Source organism: Rattus norvegicus, chromosome 17, assembly GCF_021556685.1.
Source record: "Rattus norvegicus strain SHRSP/BbbUtx chromosome 17, alternate assembly SHRSP_T2T, whole genome shotgun sequence".
Classification (NCBI taxonomy): Eukaryota; Metazoa; Chordata; class Mammalia; order Rodentia; family Muridae; genus Rattus; species Rattus norvegicus.
The window spans coordinates 47506542-47526157 of record NC_141550.1 but is presented as its reverse complement, the minus strand read 5'-3'; positions in this window follow the sequence as shown (position 1 = coordinate 47526157).

The following is a 19616-nucleotide window of genomic DNA, read 5'->3' as shown; positions in this document are numbered from 1 at the left end:
ATCTTGAAAAGCACACTCATACAAGCATGTCCCATTGTGAACTCACTGAATTCACCTAGAAATTTTTATTCCATTCGTGAAAATTTTTCTATATACCTAAACTCTATTTATTACTATTGTGGCCGATTGGGAACTAACTGAATTAAACAAGTTATTGAGATTTGACACAGGAAATTGTATTACATCTTTAAAAGTACACATATTACAAGACCCTGGTAATGTGAACTAACTGAATTCATAAAGAAACAGTGCTTCAGTTCATTAAATCTTTGCTCTATCTTGAATAGAACTCTTATTACATGCGAATCCTATTGGGAAGCGGCTGAATTCAACATGATACACAGATTCCCTTCGTTAAAATGTTGCTATATCTTGAAAAGCACAATCATACAAGCATGTCCCATTGGGAACTCAATGAATTCGCCTAGAATTTTTGATTCCATTCCTGAAAATTTTTCTATATCCCGAGCAGTGCACTTATTACTATTGCGGCCTATTAGGAACTAACAGAATTCACCAAGAAACTGAGATTCGGCTCCCGAAATTTTGATAAATCTTTAAAAGTACACATATTACAAGAGCCTGCTAATGGGAACTAACTGAATTCACAAAGGAACAGTGTTTCAGTTCGTTAAAACGTTGCTCTATCTTGAATAGTACTCTTATTACATGCGAATGCTATTGGGAACCTACTGAATTCACAATGATACTTAGATTCCTCTCGTTAAAATGTTGCTATATCTTGAAAAGCACACTCATAAAAGCATGTCCCATTGCGAACTCACTGAATTCGCATAGAAATTTTGATTCCATTCGTGAAAATTTTTCTATATCCCTAAACTCTATTTATTACTATTGCGGCCGATTGGGAACTAACTGAATTAAACAAGTTATTGAGATTCGACACAAGAAATTGTGATTAAATCTTTAAAAGTACACATATTACAAGAGCCTGCTAATCGGAACTAACTGAATTTACAAAGAAACAGTGTTTCAGTTCACTAAAACTTTACCCTATCTTAAATAGTACTCTTATTACATGCGAATCCTATTGGGAACCTGCTGAATACACCATGATACTTAGATTCCGTAAGTTAAAATGTTGCTATATCTTGAAAAGCACACTCATACAAGCATGTCCCTTTGGGAACTCACTATATTCACCAAGTTACTGAGATTCGGGTCACGAAATTTTGATATACTTTAAAAGTACATATATTACAAGAGCCTGCTAATGGGAACTAACTGAATTCACAAAGAAACAGTGTTTCAGTTCGTTAAAACTTTGCTCTATCTTGAATAGTACTCTTATTACATGCGAATCCTATTGGGAACCTACTGAATACACCATGATACTTAGATCGGTTTGTAAAAATGTTGAAATATCGTGAAAAGCAAACTCATACAAGCATGTCTCATTGGGAATTCACTAAATTTGCCTAGAAATTTTGATTCCATTCCTGTAAATTTTTCTCTATCCCGAAAGTCTACTTATTGGTCTTGCGGCCTATGGCGAACTAACTGAATTCACCAAGTTACTGAGATTCGGCTTACGGAATTTTGATAAATCTTTAAAAGTACACATATTACAAGAGCCTGTTAATGGGAACTAAAAATATTCACATTAAACAGTGTTTCAGGTCGTTAAAACATTGCTCTATCTTTTGTAGTGCTCTTATTACATGCGAATTTTATTGGGAACCTACTGAATTCACCGTGATACTTAGACTCCGTTATTTAAAATGTTGCTATATCTTGAAAAGCACACTCATACAAGCACGTCCCATTGGGAATTCGCCTAGAAACTTTGATTCCATTCATTAATGTTTTTCTATATCCCTAAACTCTCTTTATTATTATTGCGGCCTATTGGGAACTAACTGAATTAAACAAATTATTGAGATTCGACACAGGAAATTGAGATAAATCTTTAAAAGTACACATAATTCAAGAGCCTGACAATTGGAACTAACTGAATTCACAAAGAAACAGTGTTTCAGTTCGTTAAAACGTTGCTCTATCTTGAATAGTACTCTTATTACATGCGAATCCTAATGGGAACCTGCTGAATTCAACATGATACTTAGATTCCATAAGTTAAAATGTTGCTATATCTTGAAAAGCACACTCATACAAGCATGTCCCATTGGGAACTCACTGAATTAGCCTAGAAATTTTGATTCCATTCATGAAATTTTTTCTATATCCCGAACAGTCCACTTATTAGTATTGTGGCCTATTGGGAACTAACTGAATTCATCAAGTTACTGAGATTCGGCTCCCGAAATTTTGAGAAATCTTTAAAAGTAAACATATTACAGGAGCCTGCTAATGGGAACTAACTGAATTCACAAAGAAACAGTGTTTCAGTTCTTGAAAACGTTGCTCTATCTTGAATAGTACTCTTATTACATGCGAATCCTATTGGGAACCTGCCGAATTCACCATAATACTTAGATTCCGTTCGTTAAAATGTTGCTATATCTTGAAAAGCACACTCATACAAGCATGTCCCATTGGGAACTCGCTGAATTCGCCTAGATATTTTGATTCCATTCATGTAAATTTTTCTCTATCCCGAAAGTCTACTTATTGCTATTGCGGCCTATGGCGAACTAACTGAATTCACCAAGTTACTGAGATTCGGCTCCCGAAATTTTGATAAATCTTTAAAAGTACACATATTACAAGAGCCTGCTAATGGAAACTAACTGAATTCACAAAAAACAGTGTTTCAGTTCGTTAAAACGTTGCTCTATCTTGAATAGTACTCATTACATGCGAATCCTATTGGGAACCTCCTGAATTCAACATGATACTCAGATTCCCTTCGTTAAAATGTTGCTATATCTTGAAAAGCACAATCATACAAGCATGTCCCATTGGGAACTCAATGAATTCGCCTAGAATTTTTGATTCCATTCCTGAAAATTTTTCTATATCCCGAGCAGTGCACTTATTACTATTGCGGCCTATTAGGAACTAACAGAATTCACCAAGAAACTGAGATTCGGCTCCCGAAATTTTGATAAATCTTTAAAAGTACACATATTACAAGAGCCTGCTAATGGGAACTAACTGAATTCACAAAGGAACAGTGTTTCAGTTCGTTAAAACGTTGCTCTATCTTGAATAGTACTCTTATTACATGCGAATGCTATTGGGAACCTACTGAATTCACAATGATACTTAGATTCCTCTCGTTAAAATGTTGCTATATCTTGAAAAGCACACTCATAAAAGCATGTCCCATTGCGAACTCACTGAATTCGCATAGAAATTTTGATTCCATTCGTGAAAATTTTTCTATATCCCTAAACTCTATTTATTACTATTGCGGCCGATTGGGAACTAACTGAATTAAACAAGTTATTGAGATTCGACACAAGAAATTGTGGTTAAATCTTTAAAAGTACACATATTACAAGAGCCTGCTAATCGGAACTAACTGAATTTACAAAGAAACAGTGTTTCAGTTCACTAAAACTTTACCCTATCTTAAATAGTACTCTTATTACATGCGAATCCTATTGGGAACCTGCTGAATACACCATGATACTTAGATTCCGTAAGTTAAAATGTTGCTATATCTTGAAAAGCACACTCATACAAGCATGTCCCTTTGGGAACTCACTATATTCACCAAGTTACTGAGATTCGGGTCACGAAATTTTGATATACTTTAAAAGTACATATATTACAAGAGCCTGCTAATGGGAACTAACTGAATTCACAAAGAAACAGTGTTTCAGTTCGTTAAAAGGTTGCTCTGTCTTGAATAGTACTCTTATCACATGCGAATCCTATTGGGAACCTACAGAAAACACCATGATACTTAGATCGGTTTGTAAAAATGTTGAAATATAGTGAAAAGCAAACTCATACAAGTATGTCCCAATGGAAACTCACTATATTCGCCTAGAAATTTTGATTCCATTTGTGAAAATTTTTCTAATTCCCAAACACTCTAGTTATTACTATTGCGGGCTATTGGGAACTAATTGAATTAACCAAGTTACTGAGATTGGCTCACGAAATTATGAGAAATCTTGAAAAGTACACATATTACAAGAGCCTGCTAATGGGAACTAACTGAATTCACAAAGAAACAGTGTTTCAGTTCGTTAAAACTTTGCTCTATCTTGAATAGTACTCTTATTACATGCGAATCCTATTGGGAACCTACTGAATACACCATGATACTTAGATCGGTTTGTAAAAATGTTGAAATATCGTGAAAAGCAAACTCATACAAGCATGTCTCATTGGGAATTCACTAAATTTGCCTAGAAATTTTGATTCCATTCCTGTAAATTTTTCTCTATCCCGAAAGTCTACTTATTGGTCTTGCGGCCTATGGCGAACTAACTGAATTCACCAAGTTACTGAGATTCGGCTTACGGAATTTTGATAAATCTTTAAAAGTACACATATTACAAGAGCCTGTTAATGGGAACTAAAAATATTCACATTAAACAGTGTTTCAGGTCGTTAAAACATTGCTCTATCTTTTGTAGTGCTCTTATTACATGCGAATTTTATTGGGAACCTACTGAATTCACCGTGATACTTAGACTCCGTTATTTAAAATGTTGCTATATCTTGAAAAGCACACTCATACAAGCACGTCCCATTGGGAATTCGCCTAGAAACTTTGATTCCATTCATTAATGTTTTTCTATATCCCTAAACTCTCTTTATTATTATTGCGGCCTATTGGGAACTAACTGAATTAAACAAATTATTGAGATTCGACACAGGAAATTGAGATAAATCTTTAAAAGTACACATAATTCAAGAGCCTGACAATTGGAACTAACTGAATTCACAAAGAAACAGTGTTTCAGTTCGTTAAAACGTTGCTCTATCTTGAATAGTACTCTTATTACATGCGAATCCTAATGGGAACCTGCTGAATTCAACATGATACTTAGATTCCATAAGTTAAAATGTTGCTATATCTTGAAAAGCACACTCATACAAGCATGTCCCATTGGGAACTCACTGAATTAGCCTAGAAATTTTGATTCCATTCATGAAATTTTTTCTATATCCCGAACAGTCCACTTATTAGTATTGTGGCCTATTGGGAACTAACTGAATTCATCAAGTTACTGAGATTCGGCTCCCGAAATTTTGAGAAATCTTTAAAAGTAAACATATTACAGGAGCCTGCTAATGGGAACTAACTGAATTCACAAAGAAACAGTGTTTCAGTTCTTGAAAACGTTGCTCTATCTTGAATAGTACTCTTATTACATGCGAATCCTATTGGGAACCTGCCGAATTCACCATAATACTTAGATTCCGTTCGTTAAAATGTTGCTATATCTTGAAAAGCACACTCATACAAGCATGTCCCATTGGGAACTCGCTGAATTCGCCTAGATATTTTGATTCCATTCATGTAAATTTTTCTCTATCCCGAAAGTCTACTTATTGCTATTGCGGCCTATGGCGAACTAACTGAATTCACCAAGTTACTGAGATTCGGCTCCCGAAATTTTGATAAATCTTTAAAAGTACACATATTACAAGAGCCTGCTAATGGAAACTAACTGAATTCACAAAAAACAGTGTTTCAGTTCGTTAAAACGTTGCTCTATCTTGAATAGTACTCATTACATGCGAATCCTATTGGGAACCTCCTGAATTCAACATGATACTCAGATTCCCTTCGTTAAAATGTTGCTATATCTTGAAAAGCACAATCATACAAGCATGTCCCATTGGGAACTCAATGAATTCGCCTAGAATTTTTGATTCCATTCCTGAAAATTTTTCTATATCCCGAGCAGTGCACTTATTACTATTGCGGCCTATTAGGAACTAACAGAATTCACCAAGAAACTGAGATTCGGCTCCCGAAATTTTGATAAATCTTTAAAAGTACACATATTACAAGAGCCTGCTAATGGGAACTAACTGAATTCACAAAGGAACAGTGTTTCAGTTCGTTAAAACGTTGCTCTATCTTGAATAGTACTCTTATTACATGCGAATGCTATTGGGAACCTACTGAATTCACAATGATACTTAGATTCCTCTCGTTAAAATGTTGCTATATCTTGAAAAGCACACTCATAAAAGCATGTCCCATTGCGAACTCACTGAATTCGCATAGAAATTTTGATTCCATTCGTGAAAATTTTTCTATATCCCTAAACTCTATTTATTACTATTGCGGCCGATTGGGAACTAACTGAATTAAACAAGTTATTGAGATTCGACACAAGAAATTGTGATTAAATCTTTAAAAGTACACATATTACAAGAGCCTGCTAATCGGAACTAACTGAATTTACAAAGAAACAGTGTTTCAGTTCACTAAAACTTTACCCTATCTTAAATAGTACTCTTATTACATGCGAATCCTATTGGGAACCTGCTGAATACACCATGATACTTAGATTCCGTAAGTTAAAATGTTGCTATATCTTGAAAAGCACACTCATACAAGCATGTCCCTTTGGGAACTCACTATATTCACCAAGTTACTGAGATTCGGGTCACGAAATTTTGATATACTTTAAAAGTACATATATTACAAGAGCCTGCTAATGGGAACTAACTGAATTCACAAAGAAACAGTGTTTCAGTTCGTTAAAAGGTTGCTCTGTCTTGAATAGTACTCTTATCACATGCGAATCCTATTGGGAACCTACAGAAAACACCATGATACTTAGATCGGTTTGTAAAAATGTTGAAATATAGTGAAAAGCAAACTCATACAAGTATGTCCCAATGGAAACTCACTATATTCGCCTAGAAATTTTGATTCCATTTGTGAAAATTTTTCTAATTCCCAAACACTCTAGTTATTACTATTGCGGGCTATTGGGAACTAATTGAATTAACCAAGTTACTGAGATTGGCTCACGAAATTATGAGAAATCTTGAAAAGTACACATATTACAAGAGCCTGCTAATGGGAACTAACTGAATTCACAAAGAAACAGTGTTTCAGTTCGTTAAAACTTTGCTCTATCTTGAATAGTACTCTTATTACATGCGAATCCTATTGGGAACCTACTGAATACACCATGATACTTAGATCGGTTTGTAAAAATGTTGAAATATCGTGAAAAGCAAACTCATACAAGCATGTCTCATTGGGAATTCACTAAATTTGCCTAGAAATTTTGATTCCATTCCTGTAAATTTTTCTCTATCCCGAAAGTCTACTTATTGGTCTTGCGGCCTATGGCGAACTAACTGAATTCACCAAGTTACTGAGATTCGGCTTACGGAATTTTGATAAATCTTTAAAAGTACACATATTACAAGAGCCTGTTAATGGGAACTAAAAATATTCACATTAAACAGTGTTTCAGGTCGTTAAAACATTGCTCTATCTTTTGTAGTGCTCTTATTACATGCGAATTTTATTGGGAACCTACTGAATTCACCGTGATACTTAGACTCCGTTATTTAAAATGTTGCTATATCTTGAAAAGCACACTCATACAAGCACGTCCCATTGGGAATTCGCCTAGAAACTTTGATTCCATTCATTAATGTTTTTCTATATCCCTAAACTCTCTTTATTATTATTGCGGCCTATTGGGAACTAACTGAATTAAACAAATTATTGAGATTCGACACAGGAAATTGAGATAAATCTTTAAAAGTACACATAATTCAAGAGCCTGACAATTGGAACTAACTGAATTCACAAAGAAACAGTGTTTCAGTTCGTTAAAACGTTGCTCTATCTTGAATAGTACTCTTATTACATGCGAATCCTAATGGGAACCTGCTGAATTCAACATGATACTTAGATTCCATAAGTTAAAATGTTGCTATATCTTGAAAAGCACACTCATACAAGCATGTCCCATTGGGAACTCACTGAATTAGCCTAGAAATTTTGATTCCATTCATGAAATTTTTTCTATATCCCGAACAGTCCACTTATTAGTATTGTGGCCTATTGGGAACTAACTGAATTCATCAAGTTACTGAGATTCGGCTCCCGAAATTTTGAGAAATCTTTAAAAGTAAACATATTACAGGAGCCTGCTAATGGGAACTAACTGAATTCACAAAGAAACAGTGTTTCAGTTCTTGAAAACGTTGCTCTATCTTGAATAGTACTCTTATTACATGCGAATCCTATTGGGAACCTGCCGAATTCACCATAATACTTAGATTCCGTTCGTTAAAATGTTGCTATATCTTGAAAAGCACACTCATACAAGCATGTCCCATTGGGAACTCGCTGAATTCGCCTAGATATTTTGATTCCATTCATGTAAATTTTTCTCTATCCCGAAAGTCTACTTATTGCTATTGCGGCCTATGGCGAACTAACTGAATTCACCAAGTTACTGAGATTCGGCTCCCGAAATTTTGATAAATCTTTAAAAGTACACATATTACAAGAGCCTGCTAATGGAAACTAACTGAATTCACAAAAAACAGTGTTTCAGTTCGTTAAAACGTTGCTCTATCTTGAATAGTACTCATTACATGCGAATCCTATTGGGAACCTCCTGAATTCAACATGATACTCAGATTCCCTTCGTTAAAATGTTGCTATATCTTGAAAAGCACAATCATACAAGCATGTCCCATTGGGAACTCAATGAATTCGCCTAGAATTTTTGATTCCATTCCTGAAAATTTTTCTATATCCCGAGCAGTGCACTTATTACTATTGCGGCCTATTAGGAACTAACAGAATTCACCAAGAAACTGAGATTCGGCTCCCGAAATTTTGATAAATCTTTAAAAGTACACATATTACAAGAGCCTGCTAATGGGAACTAACTGAATTCACAAAGGAACAGTGTTTCAGTTCGTTAAAACGTTGCTCTATCTTGAATAGTACTCTTATTACATGCGAATGCTATTGGGAACCTACTGAATTCACAATGATACTTAGATTCCTCTCGTTAAAATGTTGCTATATCTTGAAAAGCACACTCATAAAAGCATGTCCCATTGCGAACTCACTGAATTCGCATAGAAATTTTGATTCCATTCGTGAAAATTTTTCTATATCCCTAAACTCTATTTATTACTATTGCGGCCGATTGGGAACTAACTGAATTAAACAAGTTATTGAGATTCGACACAAGAAATTGTGATTAAATCTTTAAAAGTACACATATTACAAGAGCCTGCTAATCGGAACTAACTGAATTTACAAAGAAACAGTGTTTCAGTTCACTAAAACTTTACCCTATCTTAAATAGTACTCTTATTACATGCGAATCCTATTGGGAACCTGCTGAATACACCATGATACTTAGATTCCGTAAGTTAAAATGTTGCTATATCTTGAAAAGCACACTCATACAAGCATGTCCCTTTGGGAACTCACTATATTCACCAAGTTACTGAGATTCGGGTCACGAAATTTTGATATACTTTAAAAGTACATATATTACAAGAGCCTGCTAATGGGAACTAACTGAATTCACAAAGAAACAGTGTTTCAGTTCGTTAAAAGGTTGCTCTGTCTTGAATAGTACTCTTATCACATGCGAATCCTATTGGGAACCTACAGAAAACACCATGATACTTAGATCGGTTTGTAAAAATGTTGAAATATAGTGAAAAGCAAACTCATACAAGTATGTCCCAATGGAAACTCACTATATTCGCCTAGAAATTTTGATTCCATTTGTGAAAATTTTTCTAATTCCCAAACACTCTAGTTATTACTATTGCGGGCTATTGGGAACTAATTGAATTAACCAAGTTACTGAGATTGGCTCACGAAATTATGAGAAATCTTGAAAAGTACACATATTACAAGAGCCTGCTAATGGGAACTAACTGAATTCACAAAGAAACAGTGTTTCAGTTCGTTAAAACTTTGCTCTATCTTGAATAGTACTCTTATTACATGCGAATCCTATTGGGAACCTACTGAATACACCATGATACTTAGATCGGTTTGTAAAAATGTTGAAATATCGTGAAAAGCAAACTCATACAAGCACGTCTCATTGGGAATTCACTAAATTTGCCTAGAAATTTTGATTCCATTCCTGTAAATTTTTCTCTATCCCGAAAGTCTACTTATTGGTCTTGCGGCCTATGGCGAACTAACTGAATTCACCAAGTTACTGAGATTCGGCTTACGGAATTTTGATAAATCTTTAAAAGTACACATATTACAAGAGCCTGTTAATGGGAACTAAAAATATTCACATTAAACAGTGTTTCAGGTCGTTAAAACATTGCTCTATCTTTTGTAGTGCTCTTATTACATGCGAATTTTATTGGGAACCTACTGAATTCACCGTGATACTTAGACTCCGTTATTTAAAATGTTGCTATATCTTGAAAAGCACACTCATACAAGCACGTCCCATTGGGAATTCGCCTAGAAACTTTGATTCCATTCATTAATGTTTTTCTATATCCCTAAACTCTCTTTATTATTATTGCGGCCTATTGGGAACTAACTGAATTAAACAAATTATTGAGATTCGACACAGGAAATTGAGATAAATCTTTAAAAGTACACATAATTCAAGAGCCTGACAATTGGAACTAACTGAATTCACAAAGAAACAGTGTTTCAGTTCGTTAAAACGTTGCTCTATCTTGAATAGTACTCTTATTACATGCGAATCCTAATGGGAACCTGCTGAATTCAACATGATACTTAGATTCCATAAGTTAAAATGTTGCTATATCTTGAAAAGCACACTCATACAAGCATGTCCCATTGGGAACTCACTGAATTAGCCTAGAAATTTTGATTCCATTCATGAAATTTTTTCTATATCCCGAACAGTCCACTTATTAGTATTGTGGCCTATTGGGAACTAACTGAATTCATCAAGTTACTGAGATTCGGCTCCCGAAATTTTGAGAAATCTTTAAAAGTAAACATATTACAGGAGCCTGCTAATGGGAACTAACTGAATTCACAAAGAAACAGTGTTTCAGTTCTTGAAAACGTTGCTCTATCTTGAATAGTACTCTTATTACATGCGAATCCTATTGGGAACCTGCCGAATTCACCATAATACTTAGATTCCGTTCGTTAAAATGTTGCTATATCTTGAAAAGCACACTCATACAAGCATGTCCCATTGGGAACTCGCTGAATTCGCCTAGATATTTTGATTCCATTCATGTAAATTTTTCTCTATCCCGAAAGTCTACTTATTGCTATTGCGGCCTATGGCGAACTAACTGAATTCACCAAGTTACTGAGATTCGGCTTACGGAATTTTGATAAATCTTTAAAAGTACACATATTACAAGAGCCTGCTAATGGAAACTAACTGAATTCACAAAAAACAGTGTTTCAGTTCGTTAAAACGTTGCTCTATCTTGAATAGTACTCATTACATGCGAATCCTATTGGGAACCTCCTGAATTCAACATGATACTCAGATTCCCTTCGTTAAAATGTTGCTATATCTTGAAAAGCACAATCATACAAGCATGTCCCATTGGGAACTCAATGAATTCGCCTAGAATTTTTGATTCCATTCCTGAAAATTTTTCTATATCCCGAGCAGTGCACTTATTACTATTGCGGCCTATTAGGAACTAACAGAATTCACCAAGAAACTGAGATTCGGCTCCCGAAATTTTGATAAATCTTTAAAAGTACACATATTACAAGAGCCTGCTAATGGGAACTAACTGAATTCACAAAGGAACAGTGTTTCAGTTCGTTAAAACGTTGCTCTATCTTGAATAGTACTCTTATTACATGCGAATGCTATTGGGAACCTACTGAATTCACAATGATACTTAGATTCCTCTCGTTAAAATGTTGCTATATCTTGAAAAGCACACTCATAAAAGCATGTCCCATTGCGAACTCACTGAATTCGCATAGAAATTTTGATTCCATTCGTGAAAATTTTTCTATATCCCTAAACTCTATTTATTACTATTGCGGCCGATTGGGAACTAACTGAATTAAACAAGTTATTGAGATTCGACACAAGAAATTGTGGTTAAATCTTTAAAAGTACACATATTACAAGAGCCTGCTAATCGGAACTAACTGAATTTACAAAGAAACAGTGTTTCAGTTCACTAAAACTTTACCCTATCTTAAATAGTACTCTTATTACATGCGAATCCTATTGGGAACCTGCTGAATACACCATGATACTTAGATTCCGTAAGTTAAAATGTTGCTATATCTTGAAAAGCACACTCATACAAGCATGTCCCTTTGGGAACTCACTATATTCACCAAGTTACTGAGATTCGGGTCACGAAATTTTGATATACTTTAAAAGTACATATATTACAAGAGCCTGCTAATGGGAACTAACTGAATTCACAAAGAAACAGTGTTTCAGTTCGTTAAAAGGTTGCTCTGTCTTGAATAGTACTCTTATCACATGCGAATCCTATTGGGAACCTACAGAAAACACCATGATACTTAGATCGGTTTGTAAAAATGTTGAAATATAGTGAAAAGCAAACTCATACAAGTATGTCCCAATGGAAACTCACTATATTCGCCTAGAAATTTTGATTCCATTTGTGAAAATTTTTCTAATTCCCAAACACTCCACTTACTACTATTGCGGGCTATTGGGAACTAACTGAATTAACCAAGTTACTGAGATTGGCTCACGAAATTATGAGAAATCTTGAAAAGTACACATATTACAAGAGCCTGCTAATGGGAACTAACTGAATTCACAAAGAAACAGTGTTTCAGTTCGTTAAAACTTTGCTCTATCTTGAATAGTACTCTTATTACATGCGAATCCTATTGGGAACCTACTGAATACACCATGATACTTAGATCGGTTTGTAAAAATGTTGAAATATCGTGAAAAGCAAACTCATACAAGCATGTCTCATTGGGAATTCACTAAATTTGCCTAGAAATTTTGATTCCATTCCTGTAAATTTTTCTCTATCCCGAAAGTCTACTTATTGGTCTTGCGGCCTATGGCGAACTAACTGAATTCACCAAGTTACTGAGATTCGGCTTACGGAATTTTGATAAATCTTTAAAAGTACACATATTACAAGAGCCTGTTAATGGGAACTAAAAATATTCACATTAAACAGTGTTTCAGGTCGTTAAAACATTGCTCTATCTTTTGTAGTGCTCTTATTACATGCGAATTTTACAGGGAACCTACTGAATTCACCGTGATACTTAGACTCTGTTATTTAAAATGTTGCTATATCTTGAAAAGCACACTCATACAAGCATGTCCCATTGGGAATTCGCCTAGAAACTTTGATTCCATTCATTAATGTTTTTCTATATCCCTAAACTCTCTTTATTATTATTGCGGTCTATTGGGAACTAACTGAATTAAACAAATTATTGAGATTCGACACAGGAAATTGTGAAAAATCTTTAAAAGTACACATAATTCAAGAGCCTGACAATTGGAACTAACTGAATTCACAAAGAGACAGTGTTTCAGTTCGTTAAAACGTTGCTCTATCTTGAATAGTACTCTTATTACATGCGAATCCTAATGGGAACCTGCTGAATTCACCATGATACTTAGATTCCGTTCCTTAAAATGTTGCTATATCTTGAAAATCACACTCATACAAGCATGTCCCATTGGGAACTCACTGAATTCGCCTAGAAATTCTGATTCCGTTCGTGAAAATTTTGCTATATCCCGTACAGTCCACTAATTACTATAGCGGCCTATAGGGAACTAACTGAATTCACCAAGTTACTGGGATTCGGCTCACGAAATTCTGAGAAATCTTTAAAAGTACACATATTACAAGAGCCTGCTACTGGGAACTAACTGAATTCACAAAGAAACAGTGTTTCAGTTCGTTAATTCGTTGCTCTATCTTAAATAACAAGCTTATTACCATCGAATCCTATTTTTAATCTAATGAATTCACCATGTTACATAGATTCCGTTCGTTAAAATTTTGATATATCTTGAAAAGCACACTCATACAAGCATGTCCCATTGGGAATTCACTGAATTCACCTAGAAATTTTGATTCCATTCGTGAAAATTTTTCTATATTCCTAAACTCTATTTATTAATATTGCGGTCGATTTGGAACTAACTGAATTAAAAAAGGTATTGAGATTCAAATCAAGAAATTGTGATAAATCTTTAAAAGTACACATATTAAGAGATACTGCTAATGGGAACTAACTGAATTCACAAAGAAACAGTGTTTCAGTTCATTAAAACTTTGCTCTATCTTGAATAGTAGTATTTGTACATGCGAATCCTATTGGGAACCTGCTGAATTCACCATGATAGTTAGATACCGTTCGATAAAATGTTGCTATATGTTGAAAAGCACACTCATACAAGCGTGTCTCATTGGGAACTCAATGAATTCGCCTAGATATTTTTATTCCATTCCTGAAAATTTTTCTATATCCAGAACTGTCCACTTATTACTATTGCGGCCTATTGGGAACTAACTGAATTCACCAAGTTACTGAGATTCGGCTCCAGAAATTATGAGAAATCTTCAAAGTACACCTATTACAAGACCCTGCTAATGGGAAATAACTGAATTCACAAAGAAACAGTGTTTCAGTTCGTTAAAACGTTGCTCTATCTTGAATAGTAGTCTAATTACATGTGAATCATAATAGGAACCTGCTGAATTCACAATGATACTTAGATTCCGTTCGTTAAAATGTTCCTATATCTTAAAAAGCACACTCATACAAGTATGTCCCATTGGGAACTCACTGATTTCGTCTAGAAATTTTGATTCCATTAGTGTAAATTTTTCTATTTCCCGAAAGTCTACTAATTGCTATTGGAGCCTAGGGCGAACTAACTGAATTCACCAAGTTACTGAGATTCGGCTCACGAAATTTTGATAAATTTATAAAAGTACACATATTACAAGAGCCTGCTAATGGGAACTAACTGAATTCACAAAGAAACAGTGTTTCAGTTGGTTAAAACATTGCTCTATCTTGAATAGTACTCATTACATGCGAATCATATTGGGAACCTCCTGAATTCAACGTGATACTTAGATTCCGTTTGTTAAAATGTTGCTATATATTGAAGAGCACACTCATACAAGCATGTCTCATTGGGAACTCACTGAATTCGCCCAGAAATTCTGAATCAATTCGTGAAAATTTTTCTAAATCCCGAACAGTCACTTATTACTATTGCGGCCTACTAGGAATTAATTGTATTCACCAATTTACTGAGATTCGGCTCCCGAAATTTTGATAAATCTTTAAAAGTACACATATTACAAGAGCCTGCTACTGGGAACTAAGTGAATTCACAAAGAAACAGTGTTTCAGTTCGTTAAAACGTTGCTCTATCTTGAATAGTACTCTTATTGCATGCGAATCCTATTGGGAACCTCCTGAAATCAACGTGATACTTAGATTCCGTTCCTTAAAATCTTTCTATATATTGAAGACCACACTAACACAAGCATGTCCCATTGGGAACTCACTGAAATTGCCTACAAATTTTGATTCCATTCGTGAAAATTTTTCTATATCCCGAACAGTCCACTTATTACTATTGCGCCCTACTAGGAATTAACTGTATTCACCAATATACTGAGATTCGGCCACCAAATTTTGAAAAATCTTAAAAAGTACACATATTAAAAGAGCCTGCTACTGGGAACTAACTGAATTCACAAAGAAACAGTGTTTCAGTTCGTTAAAACGTTTCTCTATCTTGAATAACACGCTTATTACATGCGAATCCTATTGGGAACCTACTGAATTCACCATGATACTTAGATGCCGTTCCTTAAAATGTTGCTATATATTGAAAAGCACACTCATACAAGCATGTCCCACTGGGAAGTCACTTAATTCGCCTAGAAATTTTGATTCCATTCGTGAAAATTTTTCTATATCCCGAACTGTCCACAAATTACTACTGCGGCCTACTGGGAACTACTGAAGTCAGCAAGTTACTGAGATTCGGCTTACCAAATTTTGATAAATCTTTAAAAGTACATATATTACAAGAGCCTGCTCCTGGGAACTAACTGAATTCACAATGAAACAGTGTTTCAGTTCGTTAAAACGTTGCTCTATCTTGAAGTACAAGCTTATTACATGCGAATCCTATTGGGAACCTACTGAATTCACCATGATACTTAAATTCTGTTCCTTAAAATGTTGCTATATATTGAAAAGCACACTCATACAAGCATGACCCATTGGGAACTCACAAATTCACCTAGAATTTTTGATTTAAATCGTGAAAATTTTTCTTTATCCCGAACAGTCCACATATTACTATAGCGGCCTACTAGGAATTCACTGTATTCACCAATTTACTGAGATTCGGCTCATGAAATTTTGATAAATCTTTAAAAGTACACATACTACAAGGCTTGCTACTGGGAACTAACTGAATTCACAAAGAAACAGTGTTTCAGTTCGTTAAAAGGTTGCTCTATATCGAATAACAAGCTTATTACATGCGAACCCTATTGGGAACCTACTGAATTCACCATGATACTTAGATTCCGTTCCTTAAAATGTTGCTATATATCGTAAAAAACACTCATACAAGCATGTCCTATTGGTAACTCACTGAATTCGCCTAGAAATCATCATTCAATTCGAGAAAATTTTTCTATATCCAGAACAGTCAACTCATTACTATTGCGGCTTACTAGGACCTACTTAAATTCACCATTTACTGAGGTTCGGCTCACGAAATTTTGATAAATCTTTAAAAGTACACATATTACAAGACCCTGCTACTGGGAACTAACTGAATTCACAAAGAAACAGTGTTTCAGTTCGTTAAAACGTTGCTCTATCTCGAATAACAAGCATATTACCTGCGAATCCTATTGGGAACCTACTGCATTCAACCTGATACTTAAACTTCGTTTCTTAAAATGTTGCTATATATTGAAAAGCACACTCCTACGAGCATGTCCCATTGGGAACTCACTGAATTCGCCTAGAAATTTTGATTCCATTCGTGAAAATTTTTCTATATCCCTAACAGTCCACTTATTACTACTGCGGCACATTGGAAACTAACTGAATTCACCAAGTTACTGAGATTCGGCTCACCAAATTTTGATAAATCTTTAAAAGTACACATATTACAAGAGCCTGCTACAGGGAACTAACTGAATTAACAAAGAGACAGTGTTTCAGTTCGTTAAAACGTTGCTCTATCTTGAATAACAAGCTTATTACATGCGAATCCTATTGGGAAGTTACTGAATTCACCGTGATACTTAGATTTCGTTCCTCAAAATGTTGCTATATATTGACAAGCACACTCATACAAGCATGTCGCATTGGGAACTCACTGAATTCGCAAAGACATTTTGATTCAATACGTGAAAATTTTTCTATATCCCGAACAGTCCACTTATCACTATTTTGGCTTACTAGGAACTAACTGTATTCACCAATTCAGTGAGATTCGACTCACGAAATTTTGAGAAATCTTTAAAAGTACACATATTACAAGAGCCTGCTAATGGGAACTAACTGAATTCACAAAGAAACAGTGATTCAGTTCGTTAAACCGTTGCTCAATCTTGAATAACAAGCTTATTACATGCGAATCCTATTGGGAACCTACTGAATTCACCATGATTCTTAGATTCCGTTCCTTAAAATGTTGCTATATATTGAAAAGCACACTCATACAAGCATGTCCCTTTGGGAACTCACTGAATTCGCCTAGAAATTTTGATTCAATTCGTGAAAATGTTTCTATGTCCCGATCAGTCCACTTATTATTGTTGCGGTCTAGTCGAAACTAACTTAATTCACCAAATTACTGAGATTCGGCTCACCAAATTTTGATAAATCTTTAAAAGTACACATATTACAAGAGCCTGCTACTGGGAACTAACTGAATTCACAAAAAAACAGTGTTTCAGTTCGTTATAACGTTGCTCTATCTTTAATAAAAAGCTTATTACATGCAAATCCAATGGGAATCTACTGAGTTCACCATGATACTGAGATTCCGTTCCTTAAAATGTTGCTATATATTGAAATGCACACTAATAAAAGCATGTCCCTTTGGGAACTCACTGAATTCGCCTAGAAATTTTGATTCCATTCGTGAAAATTTTTCTATATCCCAAACTCTACACTTATTAGTATTGCGGCCTACTAGTAATTAACTGTATTCACCAATTTACTGAGTATCGGCTCACCAAATTTTGATAAATCTTTAAAAGTACACATACTACAAGAGCCTTCTCCTGGGAACTAACTGAATTCACAAAGAAACAGTGTTTAGTTCATTAAAACCTTGCTCTATCTCGAATAACAAGCTTATTACATGCGAATCCTATTGGGAACCTACTGAATTCAACGTGATACTTAGATTCCGTTCCTTAAAATGTTGCTATATATTGAAAAGCACACTCATACAAGCATGTCGCTTGGGAACGTACTGAATTCGCCTAGAAATTTTGATTCAATTCGTGAAAACTTTTCTATATCCCGAACAGTCCACTTATTACTATTGCAGCTTACTAAGAACTAACTGAATTCACCAAGTTACTGAGATTCGGCTCACGAAATTTTGATAAATCTTAAAAAGTACACATATTACAAGAGCCTGCTACTGGGAACTAACTGATTTCACAAAGAAACAGTGTTTCAGTTCGTTAAAGCGTTGCTCTATCTTGAATAACAAGCTTATTCCATGTGAATCCTATTGGGAACCTACTGAATTCACCATGATACTTAGATTCCGTTCCTTAAAATGTTGCTATATATTGAAAAGAACACTCATACAAGCATGTCCCATTGGGAACTCACTCAATTCGCCTAGAAATTTTGATTCAATACGTGAATTTTTCTATATCCCGAACAGTCCACTTATTACTACTGCGGCATATTGGGAACTAACTGAATACACCAAGTTACTGAGATTCGGCTCACGAAATTTTGATAAATCTTTAAAAGTACACATATTACAAGAGCCTGCTACTTGGTACTAACTGAATTCACAAAGAAACAGTGTTTCAGTTTGTTAAAACGTTGCTCTATCTTGAATAACAAGCTTATTACATGCGAATCCTATTGGGAAGTTACTGAATTCACCGTGATACTTAGATTTCGTTCCTCAAAATGTTGCTATATATTGACAAGCACACTCATACAAGCATGTCGCATTGGGAACTCACTGAATTCGCAAAGACATTTTGATTCAATACGTGAAAATTTTTCTATATCCCGAACAGTCCACTTATCACTATTTTGGCTTACTAGGAACTAACTGTATTCACCAATTCAGTGAGATTCGACTCACGAAATTTTGAGAAATCTTTAAAAGTACACATATTACAAGAGCCTGCTAATGGGAACTAACTGAATTCACAAAGAAACAGTGATTCAGTTCGTTAAACCGTTGCTCAATCTTGAATAACAAGCTTATTACATGCGAATCCTATTGGGAACCTACTGAATTCACCATGATTCTTAGATTCCGTTCCTTAAAATGTTGCTATATATTGAAAAGCACACTCATACAAGCATGTCCCTTTGGGAACTCACTGAATTCGCCTAGAAATTTTGATTCAATTCGTGAAAATGTTTCTATGTCCCGATCAGTCCACTTATTATTGTTGCGGTCTAGTCGAAACTAACTTAATTCACCAAATTACTGAGATTCGGCTCACCAAATTTTGATAAATCTTTAAAAGTACACATATTACAAGAG